The following is a 14,008-nucleotide window of genomic DNA, read 5'->3' as shown; positions in this document are numbered from 1 at the left end:
CCCCTCACCCCCCCACCACCACCTCCCCCCTCACCCCCCCACCACCACCTCCCCCCTCACCCCCCCACCACCACCTCCCCCCTCACCCCCCCACCACCACCTCCCCCCTCACCCCCCCACCACCACCTCCCCCCTCACCCCCCCACCACCACCTCCCCCCTCACCCCCCCACCACCACCTCCCCCCTCACCCCCCCACCACCACCTCCCCCCTCACCCCCCCCACCACCACCTCCCCCCTCACCCCCCCACCACCACCTCCCCCCTCACCCCCCCACCACCACCTCCCCCCTCACCCCCCCACCACCACCTCCCCCCTCACCCCACCACCACCTCCCCCCTCACCCCCCCACCACCACCTTCCCCCTCACACCCCCACCACCACCTCCTCCCTCACCCCCCCACCACCACCTCCCCCCTCACCCCCCCACCACCACCTCCCCCCTCACCCCCCCACCACCACCTCCCCCCTCACCCCCCCCACCACCACCTCCCCCCTCACCCCCCCACCACCACCTCCCCCCTCACCCCCCCACCACCACCTCCCCCCTCACCCCCCCACCACCACCTCCCCCCTCACCCCACCACCACCTCCCCCCTCACCCCCCCACCACCACCTTCCCCCTCACACCCCCACCACCACCTCCTCCCTCACCCCCCCCACCACCACCTCCCCCCTCACCCCCCCACCACCACCTCCCCCCTCACCCCCCCACCACCACCTCCCCCCTCACCCCCCCACCACCACCTCCCCCCTCACCCCCCCACCACCACCTCCCCCCTCACCCCCCCACCACCACCTCCCCCCTCACACCCCCACCACCACCTCCCCCCTCACCCCCCCACCACCACCTCCCCCCTCACCCCCCCACCACCACCTCCCCCCTCACCCCCCCACCACCACCTCCCCCCTCACCCCCCCCACCACCACCTCCCCCCTCACCCCCCCACCACCACCTCCCCCCTTACCCCCCCACCACCACCTCCCCCCTCACCCCCCCACCACCACCTTCCCCCTCACACCCCCACCACCACCTCCTCCCTCACCCCCCCACCACCACCTCCCCCCTCACCCCCCCACCACCACCTCCCCCCTCACCCCCCCACCACCACCTCCTCCCTCACCCCCCCGCTTGTACCAGAGTGAATCTCAAACATCGGGGCTGGGCTCGGCCGTATGTATGTGTGTGTGTTGTTGGCAATGGATTTTTTTTTAGATAGATACCGTTATATTTTTTTTAAAACACCCACGATTTTTACGTTGTTATTAATTTGATCAGGGTTACGTCTCTCGGTTTTTTTTTCGTGTGTAATGTGTTTTTACTCTTCGACCAACAGAGAGGATCTGGGAGCGGTTTTAGTTTCGGAGGAATGTTGGTCAGTGGAGGGATGGAGAAGGCTGGGGTGGGGGGGCCGGACTATGTCGGAGCCGGGATTAGCGCGGTTTACTTTCTTGCCGCGGAGGGGACAAAGCCGGGAGGAAAGAGGCGAGCAGGGCTGTGGGAGCAGCATGCGCGCGGAAACATCACGTCACCGCATCCCATCAAATCCCACACGGCACCGCATCCCATCAAATCTCACACGGCACCGCATCCCATCAAATCCCACACGGCACCGCATCCCATCAAATCCCACGCGGCACGGCATCCCATCACATCCCACACGGCACCGCATCCCATCAAATCCCACGCATCACCGCGTCCCATCACATCCCACACGGCACCGCATCCCATCACATCCCACGCGGCACGGCATCCCATCACATCCCACACGGCACGGCATCCCATCACATCCCACACGGCACCGCATCCCATTACATCCCACGCGGCACCGCATCCCATCAAATCCCACGCGTCACCGCATCTCATCACATCCCATCACATCACCACATCCCACCAACTTGCTACTCATTGGTCGATGGCCCCTCCTCGTCTGATTATCTGATCACATCGCCACATCCCACTGCTGTTTCCCCTCCCTTCCGCCCTGCTATTCGGGATATAACTCATATTGCTCCAACACACTGCTCATGAAGGGCTGTGGTGCTGGTTGTATGAGTGGAACAATAGATATCCGCAGCTGTGACCAATGCCATATTCCATCGTGTGAGCGGCAAATACTGTTGAATCAGGTGGAATTGTAGCTGCCTTGTTTTTACCTGATATACCACTTACAGTAGTCGTGCACGTTGGATCAAAGTCCACATGCGGTATGCAGGTCGCGATGTAGACTGTGGTAGGCACTCATAATTCAAGGTTTGTGGGTTAGATCGCGTAAGTATAAATGTGTCATAACCCTCCAACACCCGACACAGCTAGTAAGGTTTGCCACGTAAACGTTACTACTTCAACCCACCGGTGTGTTGGAGAGTAAATCCACAACATTTACAATTTGACTAGGCACGTGACTAGTATCAGAATTAGAATATTTATACTGGAGGAATCCGATGAGCTATATAAAGCTCTTTTTTCACAGGCATACTGGATGTGATGTGGCGGGTGAGCATTTATTTACGTACATCACCGACTCGGACATGAAGCCCTGTGCGTTTATGATTTATTCGGCCAAAAAATGCTGCATTCCCCATTTATTTTCCCACAAATGTGCTGCTGTTCCAAAGATCATCTTTTTTACTAACACAGTTTTTGTTACTGTATTGTGATGCGTCATTTCATAGAATATTGGAGTGTAGTTCTCAAGCCATTATCGAATATAAACACAGTGCAGCTGTGCATTTTGTCGAGACATCATGCTGAGACCTTCTTGGCATGGCTGCTTCACATCTCTTCAATGCGATGAGAAAGCGTAATTACGGTACGGCATCTTATTTTGGGGATATAATGCTTCCAAAACAACACATTCACGAGTTAATACGCTCTTTTAAAAAGTATCAACCATTTCGCCAGGTGGCACCTGGAGTATAATACTGTACTGTACAGTGTAAAATAAACAGAACGGTACTGTTCATGTCATAAACAGGGCCACGTCGTTACTGCAAGGCTTTAGCCATGTGCACAAATAGTAGTGCACATTTTTTTTAATTAATACGGTGTTTGCTTAATCACTAAACAGCAGTTCAACATTTAAAAAGTATATACATGGCGGTCCGGTTGTCTTGTGACCCTAGATTAATTCACCCCCCAAACATGCATTCCTTTGCATGTTCATTTCTGTTTTAAATAAACCTTACTTTTTTTAAAATAAGGTTTTAGATAATTAAATTGCGGGGGTCACAAGACATCTGGACCACCATGTACAGTCCTGAAATGTCTCAAATGTCACCAGCAGCGTCTCCTTCACTATTTGCCTCCCCCTCGGCCGGCTAATAAGGGGCTTAAACATCTCCTGCTAAAGCCTCGCTTTTTTAGAGTACAATTTTTTGTTTATTCCGCACGTGAGTTGATCTGCGTCAGTCTCAAATGCTGATGCTTGAGAATGGGGGGGGGTTGGCTATGAAGAGTCCTTCATGAGCTGTCAAGCGGTTCTGTTTTCAGAGACGCCTTTTTGAGATGGGGGGGACATCTGGAGAACAACATCTGGGCAAAAAATAAGTGACCATCCTATTTATGCAAACATCCAAACAATATATACTGCTTCGTATGACGTAATGAAACGTTTTGGTTTACGACGTCTGTTAAAGGGAATGAAAGTATATTTATTTTGTAGGGTTATACCATTGGACATTCTAAAGTTACTATATGTTGTCAATAAGTTCCGTTTGACTATTTTTAGCAAAATATTTGAAATATTACAAAAATGCAAAGGTATTCCTGGACTCCATTTTGTAATTTTTTTACTGTGTTTAGAAGGCTATGCCAGTTTTGCATTTTGTTTATGGATACGTTATTTTAATAAGTGTTTTGTGTTCAAAGTATAAAAAAATAATCAATTGTGCCAATGGCCAGATCCGCTAGTTTTAAAGTGGGGTCGAGGGTGCCTGCTGTCCAGAAGTGTGCACTGGTTGCATAAATTAAGCCTTCTCAAATCAATAAACTTGGCTCTCCGTGTTATAGAAATCATAGTTCTCAGAACAGGACGAGTGCAGGAGAGCTGACTAAGGGTAGGTTTATTAAGCAGGGTAATAACTTTGATCTTGGGTCACTTTTACAATGCGCTATATCGAAATTGCAGCATCTTGCAATATATCCTGACGCTAAGCCAAAAAATGTTTCAATAAACTATTCACATTGTACTATACCTCATGCATCCCTTGTACTCTACTTAATATTCCATGCCCTGGTATTTCAATATATATTGTCCATATTAATAATTTCATCGCATGGCGAGATATATATATAGTACATATATAGCATATCTCGATGAATTATGTGCATAAATATAACCGAGTAAATTATGTACATTCATATACTGTACATGTAATAGTGTATACAAATTATGTACAGGAAATGAACCGTCGTGGAATGGATTTGCATTAACTAACAGAACGCTCGCTCCATTGTAGGAGGCTCGAAAATAGTCACACACATCTAATGTTAGGTTTAATTTGATGCAAAATCTGCATTGTGTGCATACTGCATACGGTTTGGATTTGCATATTTTTTGTTGTTGTTTTTGGCATGCGTTGTATGAATATTAATGGACAGAACATTAAACTGTTTTATTGGACAGGTTTGTTGTGATAACAAATGACATGGCTCTAATTGAATGAAAGGCCTCCATGCCCATATCCATACATGCAGATGCATGTAAACTTTGAACGTACATGATCACCCGCTGCTGAGATGTCAACATTGGATATTGTCAAAATAAAGTACCATGTACCAATATGGTAAAATAATTCATATCTGTGCAGTTTAAATATCTCGTTGCCAAAAACATTTTGGCCGCACTTGATCAATATGTAACTCATCCGTGTATGTTATGCTGTCGTGGTGTAATGGTTAGCAGACAGTGGACCATCTCCCAGCACTGCGGTTGAATCAATGGGCCAGTTTCTTAAATCTCACGACACAGTCCACCCATAATAGAGGTTTTTGGGTTAGATTGCGTAAATATATAAATGTGTCGTTAAAACCCACCACCACCCGACACAGTCAACTTGTAAGGGTTCTCATGTAAACAGAACAAGCCAATTCGTCACTAGTACAGCACACCGGTGTGTTGGAGAGCCAAGCCACAACATTTACAATCTGAATACAACGTTTCGCCAGTAATTATAACTAGCTTCATCAGGCGACAGCCAGATTTGTGGAGAAGTCTTACTATATTTACGTGATCTCACCCAAAAACCTCTATTATGGATGATATTGGTCGCGAAGGCCTACGTGTTAAACTGACAGTCCACCCAGCAGTAAAAATTGGTACAGCATAGTTAATTGATGGGCAAGTCATGTGTGGTGGAGAAAAATGTGAATACTCCCCATCTCTTCCACGACATCTGGCCAGCATTGAAGAGTAGGCCAAAGACCCTTTCAAGGGGCCGTCTAGAACTCCCTCTAGTTTGAGGCCCTTCTGCCAGCAGAGGTGTGAGCCAGTAATTGCAGGGCTGCACCTTTACGTTCATCTTTTTACCATGTACAGTATTTATATGCATTTTGGAAACAAAATGCAAAAGTCTGCCCTGGTGCTCTCATGTGTTTTAAGGTGACTGGCAGTTAACATTTATTATGAAGTGTCTCTTTTTATACCAGTCTGGCTTGTCAAAAATGAGTAGTTTTGCTTAACTCTTTCCATATTTTGTGAAGAAGCAAAGCCAGATGAGAGGCATGGGCAAAAGCAGCTGGATGTGTATGAGTTAAGACTTCCTTGGCATATGGTATCAATAAATGTTTTTTTCATTTATTTTAGATTCCTAGTTAAAACAAGAGATGGAGTATACAACAAGAGTTGTGTTTAATAACACAGGTAAACAACAATTAAAACGAAATACTTGTTTCCATTATTCAGCAACGTTCTTGTTGGCTTCACAACGTGACATATGTTTATCAGTGGAGACATTTTACAGCTTTAAACACTTGCACTGTAGTTTGTTTTTTTAGAATGTTAAAGCTGCCCAGATTAGACCCAGATATGTTTATAGTCAAATCTCAATTGCTTTGCAAAGAACTGGGAACTGGTATTTCCCATGTAAAATCTAAAATACAAACTTCACAATACAGTATAGGAAAACTGCAAAAATTCTTAAACAAAATGAGCTTCACTTCAGATTATTATTTATGCTACAGCCTTCGTAATAAATACAAAATCTATTTGGGGGGGGGGACTGAACATTTAAATACTAAATAAACAATGTACCCACTGCTTTTGTGTACGGATATATTACTCACCCTCTTGGGAACAGAGATGAGTATTAAACGTGGCACAAGCATAGTGAAAATAAATCAATAACTGTCCATCACAATACTGTAGGTCTTATGTCTGGGAGCAATCAGGTAGTGGCTTTCCCGGGGATTATGTTTTCTCACCCAGTACATGACTCCACTCTACAGTTTGAACCATGGATGATGCTTTTAGCACGTGGGGTGGTTGCACAAAAACGTTTATGAATGCTGACTGTGTGTCAATTATTCCTTTATAAGTGCTCCGAGTCTCATCAGTCCATGCGAACCCAGCCCCGGAAAACATTTTGGCTCCATGTCGATTCTTATGAGCGCAATAATCCAACTCCCGTGTGAAACTCAAACCTTTGCTTATTCCCCCTGTTCAAATAAATGTTTTCAAACTAAATATTATTGGAGCTGGTTGTCATTTGAAAGCTTTGTTGACTCGACACTAAGTTTCTGGGTGAAGTGAAGGTTGCGACATGTAAGCAACGAGTTACATAAAATTCCTTTTAGCGATTAAACCCAGAAAGTTTGAGGTGCATGTTGTAGCAGTGCAGCCGTCTACGGTCTTGACGATTTGGGATCCAACCTCGCGTTCCACTTCCAGCCCTCAGGCCCATGGCTCCTTTTCCACTGAAGGGGCCTGTGCGCAATTCGGTGCACCCGAAATTTGGTCAGCTGCAGTTTGGGTCCCTTGTTGCCTCTGCCACCTGCAGTGTCCTCCCTGCTGGAGGTGTTGTGTGCGGAGATCAAAACCAGGCGGATGAAACGCGACAAGTTTAAGCTTCAGATCCAAACCGTAGGTTTGATTCTGCAGCACCGCGTTTTGCCCTTGCTTTGCAGAATTTATAAATCTTTGTGCATACACATGTGAGAGTGCAAAACATATTTTTTGGGGGGAGCGTTACGCCATGCTTCGATTTGATATGTTTGCACATTTCTCAAGATTGCATGTCTTTTTCTCTTGGTAATTTATTTAAATTTCGATTTAAAGCTTTCGTGACTGCAGGGATTCATCTTCTTGATTCTTTCGGTAAAGTCACGTAGAATGGAAATAATAAATAATAAAAATAAAACATACTAAGTTTTATTATTATTATTTTATTATTTCCATTCTACGTGACTTTACCGAAAGAACCAAGAAGAGGTTATTTAAATTTGTTTCGATGGCCCTTAATGATTGCAGCTGTGTACTTTCACTTATTGCTCTATTAGTTTCTTAGCAAAATATTCAATGCCACATCTTACATCATTACCTGGGCAATGCACTTATGGCACTGTGTAAGTATATGCAGTACTGTATTTTGGGCATAGCAGTTACCAAATGCAAATACCGTTTCGTTTGAATTTAGCACAGCACCCATGTTATATATATATTTTTTTCAAAGCTGAAAGCAAATTATAACAATTGATATTGAAGGAAACTGATGTGAAATTCAGCGTGAACTTACAAATATTGCTCGATGAGAAAGATGAAATTAAGTAGAGCCATGAAGTTAATTGAATCAGCGTAGCGTCGAGCCGTGGTGGGAACAGAACAGAGCAGCGCCCGTCCCCAGAAGCACACTGATGATATTTTACGCCTGTGTGCTTCTTGCTCATGGCAATAGATGACTCTGCTTCCACTTAGTAATAGCTGGCCATTGTGGCCTGAATCACACAGATTTCAATTAAGCTCAATCCATTGATGCGCCAATTAAATGCATGGCTGGTTGCATTGTTCAAACAAGCAGTACGGCTGGCTGTGTGGCGCGTGAACGGGACAAGGCAGAAGGCTTTACTGGGAAGCTCTGTACGCAGCACAAATTCTCATTTTGCATTTTTGTAATCTGTCACGAGCAATGATTTGTTCTGTTTGCTGGTTCAGGGAAAGCACACCATCAGGATCCATGTCCGACTTGTCTAAGTTTGTGCCACTATAACCGTTGTTGATACAATGTACATGATTTACTGTCTGTTTATAGTTATTGTGAAATGAATATGTGCAGTAAACAGTAGATTGCATTCTGTGCCTTTTCAAACCAAAATGATGTGGCTCAGCACTGGGCAAAAAGAGCACATTCGGATTTCTTCTCGGGGTGAGCTGTCTTACGGCTGCTGGAGATCTGAGTCAATTTCCAACGAGACTGTTTGAGCAGCATAACTTTGCGATTGTGTCATGCGAGCAGGCACCACGCTTCTTGTCGTGGTCATTGAATTTTCAACACCGTGAGCACACGGACAGCTGCATGCCTTGTTCTGGGGGTTTATGCAATTGTAACGTTGCATTTAATGTAACTAATGCACCAGCAGGGAACGAATTTTCACAGCCTGCCTCTGCTCTTTGGTTCTTTCGGTAAAGTCACGTAGATAGAAAATAAAAAATAAAATAATAAATAATAGATCACGACGCCTGCCTCTGGTTCTGTAAAATCAGGGATTGTTTTCTAAAACAGTCCATTCATTAATCGTGCATGGCAGGAAATCCCGGCACATGCATTCACAAAGAAGCTTGAGGCACAAAAAAACTGGAACCGAGAAAAGGAACACGTAGGAGTTGAAGGAGGGCAGAAGTGCGTACGTGGGTGATGCAAGCACATGGTAAGGGTGAATTGGTCGGCTGGGGGATGGGGCTGGTGGGAATGGGAGATCTGTTTTTCTTCTGCCTCACTTGTGCGAAGGCCATTTGGTGTGGGCTGCCTGTGGTGTGTAGTGAGGTTGGGGGTTTGTGTTTTGGGGGTTTGGGGAGGGGGAGGGGGCGGCAACGAGGGGTGGGGAAATTGGATTTTAAGGGGGGTTAAGGTGGGGGTTGGGGGGAAAAGTTGAGGCCGTCTGGTTGAGAGCATTCCACATTCCAGATGCCTGGAGAGATTCCTGTTACTCAAACAAATGCTCCTTCCTGCAGGACTTCAAATCCCCGCCTGCTGCCTCACATGCTCGCCTTCGCCTGTCTTGATGTGTGGATCTTTTACAAAGGGGTTCTCGCTTACGTTTATTATTGTTAGATAAACACCTATGATTTATTTTGATGACATTGTTCTTTGGGAATATAAATTATTAATGGCCACAGCTACTTGTTTTTTTGGTCCAATATACAAGACATTTTAAAATATCTGCATCGTTTGCATTCTTTGTCCACATTGTTCTCAGGTGAAGTTGCTTTTTTTAAATCCTTTATATTAAGTTCACTTGCTTGCTTGCGCGCTTACGACCATGCAAATCTTTCGGTCGTTTTTTAACCCACTTCCCGTGATCCAATCGAGCTGACATTTTGCACACAGACTCGTTGTGCGTGACAATTAATTTTCGTGAAATTTTTTTTCTAAATTTTTACACTTTTTAGGAATTATTTTTTTTATATTTAATTACCAATTGCTTAATGGTGGCAGGCAATCATCTGACCCATAGGTGGCAGCCATCTCAAGCCAGAGGACGAGAGGACTCTAGCCGCATATAAAGGATTTATAGTGAAAAACTTTGTTTTTACGGGCTAATTTGTGTCCGCAAAGTGTGCAACCGGTAACAGCCTGTTCACCGGAACTCTACGTCCCTGCTGGAGTCCATCCGACAACGACTTACCCCGGTGTCTGTTTGCCAGTGCAAAGGTCCTCCTCGAACTGGTGCACACTGTAAGCTAAGTCCACTTCCACGCACACTGTCGGATGCGTCTCCGTCGGAGCACGTGAACAGAATATTACATATCCTTGGTTCGTAGATAATGCCGTTTTTCACATCGAGCTTGTGGTGAAATTTGAAATATGCATATATTGGATGGACTATATAGTTCTATCACCCTCCCGGTGTGGTTACATTTAAAATGAATTGGGTATTTGCTTCATTTACCTTTTCTGGAGTCCCCATGCAAGCCACGTGCAACCCTATCCATCACACAGGCCAGCATCCCTGCATCCTGCCCACAGCCTCTTGGGCTTGCAGCTGTGAAAGAACGTCAGGCAGCATGCCGAGATTTCAGCATAACACCAGGCTCACTTGCAGCATGAAAATGAGGCTTTAAAATATATCATTCCTGCTGTTATGAAACGTTTTTAAAAACAAATCTAAAGCTCTCGTGCATGTACTGAACCCCTGGCAGAAATTACAGATACCTATGGGTTTGTCCTCTGCCAGTGTTCACATATAAGGCTGTATCTCAGTTTTTTGTCTACGTCTCAGTCTGAATGTAAATTGCATTAATGATTGTTCGGCAATTGCGATGGAATCATGTTAATGGCACGTGGCTGCCTTTATTTTGGTCACCTGTTAAACTTGGCCAACACTGTACTGTAATCATCAATCAGGAATACGACATGCTAGGGGCAAAGGTTGATGTTGATATGGTAGACTCTGTGATGATCCGCATAATATAACTTTTATTGTTTTTATTTCTTTGTTGAAAGAGTTGCCTCCATTGGCGCTCCCGTAGGTGAGGCATTGGCATTGAGGATTATCGGCCCATGACACCCGCGTCTAGTTTTCGAGAGTTCACAGAATGTTTAAAAAATAGCAGTACAACTGCCAAGCAGAACATGGCCACAGCTGCTGACTAGGCAGGTGCAGACTTTGCCTGCCACATTGACAGGGCCGCAGGGAGCCCAAATCCTCTCTCAAGCTTCAGTTTTGCTGAGCCCTGTCATGTCGGTGCCAGGATCACATATTTTAATTCATGGTCGTGATCTCAAAGCAACCGTTGCAATGAAACCATCGCCCCACTTAAAAATAAGCGATCCAAAAATCTCCCAGAAGCATTGGTTAAACGTAAAGCTGGGCGAGAGCACGTTAACAAATTTACATAATGATTGATTATGATGGAACTGTTTTCAACTCGGTAGAAAGCCAAATACTACTCTTACTCCTACAAACATTACATTCTAATCAAGGCACATGAGCTCTGCAAGGAAGAGAGAGGACATGCCGAGCATTCGTTATTATGAGATATTGCCCGGTCCTGTAACATTATCTGATTCCCGTGGTCAGACTCATTGTGTTTTTGCAGCGCTAAGCATGTTCCTCCACTGTATTCCAAGCCTGCGTTTGCTGCAGTGGGTGACATTTTTTCAACAGAAACCCAATTCCTTATTTAATTATGCATTTAAACGATGGTACTTGATATATCCCACTCACAAATTTTAATACATCAATGTGTTCTGCTCGCATGACGGCACACAGTAACCATGCAATGTTATTATGGGGATGTGTAGTTTTGTCCTTGAAATGCTGCTATGAATCTCACCATATTGTTATAACCTCTGAGGTTATGCCAGGGCAGATCCCATCACTGCTCAGCATCGACTCCAGTGATGCACTGCCTTATGTGTTTGTTGAATGTTTATATTTAAAGGCTCGTTTTACCTTGTTTCGCTGTTCTAAGGACATGTCTGTTTAGCAAGTTAATCATCGGGGGAGAATTTCTTTCTCGCTTTTCCGCCTAATTCTAACACAACTGCACGTCGCTTATAGATTACTAATGTTTTCCATTGTCAGCATATTGTTCTGGAAGCAAATGCAATGGTAGCATACAAACATTCCTTCGTGGAAGTTGCCAAACAATCATTTATCTGCAGCAATCTTATTTCATTGGGAAAACGCATTCTTCATTGTATATTTAATGTATTATGTTCTCTCCTATTTTGAGTCTCTAATTGTAGGAATTAGTATTTATTTGTTGAAAAAAATATAGAGCAGCCAGCTGAGTTTGATTCAGAGCTGTGGCTAAAATCAGTGGCTAGTGATCTCTCAGACAGTTCTGGACTCCCCCTTAACCAACCCGCGCTGACCAGTGGGGTGAAGTATGGTCAAAAAAACCCCATGACCGCTGACACGACATTGGGAGCTGCCTTCGTTGAGCAGTTGATTGACATGGAGTGACAAGTCTGGTTCATTTGTGGAAATGGGTGTGATTGCGACAACATGGAAGCGAGACAATGGCTTCAGGATGATGATGATGATGATGACGCAATACGTACCTTGATGCCAATGTTTATTTCCTGTTAGTCATGTACTGCTGTTTAGTTACAATTAAGTGTCTGTTGTCTACAGTGCATCCTTCAACTGTAGTTTGAGTACTCTTATCTCACTGGCCTATCCTTACACTGTCCCTGAGTGCGTGGTTTTCCTTACACGAACCTTTCAACATGGGGTAATGATAAAGATATATCGTTATAAAAGTTGTGTGCCCATGCACACACTACAAGAACATATACAAATGCAGAACACACGCATACATTCCGCATTACACAATGCAAAACGGGTGGGCAAGAGAGTGGGAATGGAGTTGATTTGGCTACCGCATCACGTTTCGGTTAGGTTCCCGCACAGGTTTTCATTCGCTTCAAAGAAGGAGCCAGCAGATGGCAAAGGCGTCTTTAGAAGGCTTAAAGGGGACGGATATTAATCACCTGCACGTGCGGAGACGTCTTGTTGTTGCTGATTCAAGAAGGTAACATCGCACGGACTGCCCACCGGGTCCTTTTTCAACACGGACATGGCGGCACCTTGTTTATTTTTCGGGGGGGTGGGGGGTGACACTGACCGTTTCGTACATCTCTGCTTACTGATGGCCGATTAATTTCGCCAGAGAGTTGGTATGTACCGTGCTGTATCCTAATGATCTTTCCCTACAGCAAGAGCTGCGCTTGAGCACACAAAAGTCTGCTCTTGGGGCAAAGACGCATTATATAATTATGGAAAGATATTGCGCGTAAAGAACACACGATCTATGCGGAGGTGTGTTTTGTCTAAATGAATAAATTCCTTGTCCCTGTTATGTAAAGGTTCAACTTTGTGGTTGTAGCTGGTTCTGAGTATGAAATGCTTCCCGAGAGAGGAATGAATAAACGAAAATTGTGGGAGGACTGGCATTCTGTGCATGTTTGCACGAATGAGAGGAATGCGTGTGCACATGTGTAATCACAGGCATGAGAGGGGAGTAGTATTTGTATATCAGATGGCAGGTTTTGCAGAGCGCGCACACTTTCTGCAAGCATTTGCCTCTTGCCATTCACAGTACGAGTTTACTTTCATTGGGGTTATTGGCCTTGTGTGTGTGTGTCAACTGATAAACACCGCTGAAAGAGTCAGCCACATAACAATACTGTCTGTATTCGCTCTGTGTGCCATATGGCAGTTTCCCTTCAGATTATTTCACAAATTATCTTATGAGCAAATACCATGCGGTAATTTACACGGACACCAAACAATTGATTGTGGGTTATTCCACATTGGTAATACGCGAAATACCCACGGGAACGAGAAGCCGACTCTCCTTGGGATATCGCCACCTGTGACTGTTAATCTTTCGGCCACAAGTGTAGAGTTTCAGTGCCCCCCTTCTTAAGCTGTGTAGCGTCGGCCAATGACTCAATGGGCAATATTGGCAAATGAGCCGCATTCCGTGTTTGCAGGGGTCACTTACCGTCCATCGCCACCAGTGAGTTTGTGCTCTGTGCCGCTTACCACGGGGCATTAAAGCACTCGGACTGACTATAAAACGTGAAGGTCGTTTCCCCCCTTGAATGCTTCTTTTGTGATTAATAAGTAGCATGATAATTACTGAATATGCCATTAACGGCCTTACATAAAAACAAGGCCAACAGCAATGGCCTTGGTCACCTTTGTCCATTGTGCTGGCATTTTGCTGGGTACGCCACATTCCTCTGGTGGCCAGTTAACCTTTAAATCACTGCCAGGCTGCAATTAACAGGCAAAAACACACAGAACACAAAACACACAAACATGTTTAAATCCCAC

The sequence above is a fragment of the Lampetra planeri genome, chromosome 7 (assembly GCF_965212315.1).
Source record: "Lampetra planeri chromosome 7, kcLamPlan1.2.h2, whole genome shotgun sequence".
Taxonomy (NCBI): domain Eukaryota; kingdom Metazoa; phylum Chordata; class Hyperoartia; order Petromyzontiformes; family Petromyzontidae; genus Lampetra; species Lampetra planeri.
The sequence above is the reverse complement of the archived record's forward strand: the minus strand, read 5'-3'. Positions refer to the sequence as shown.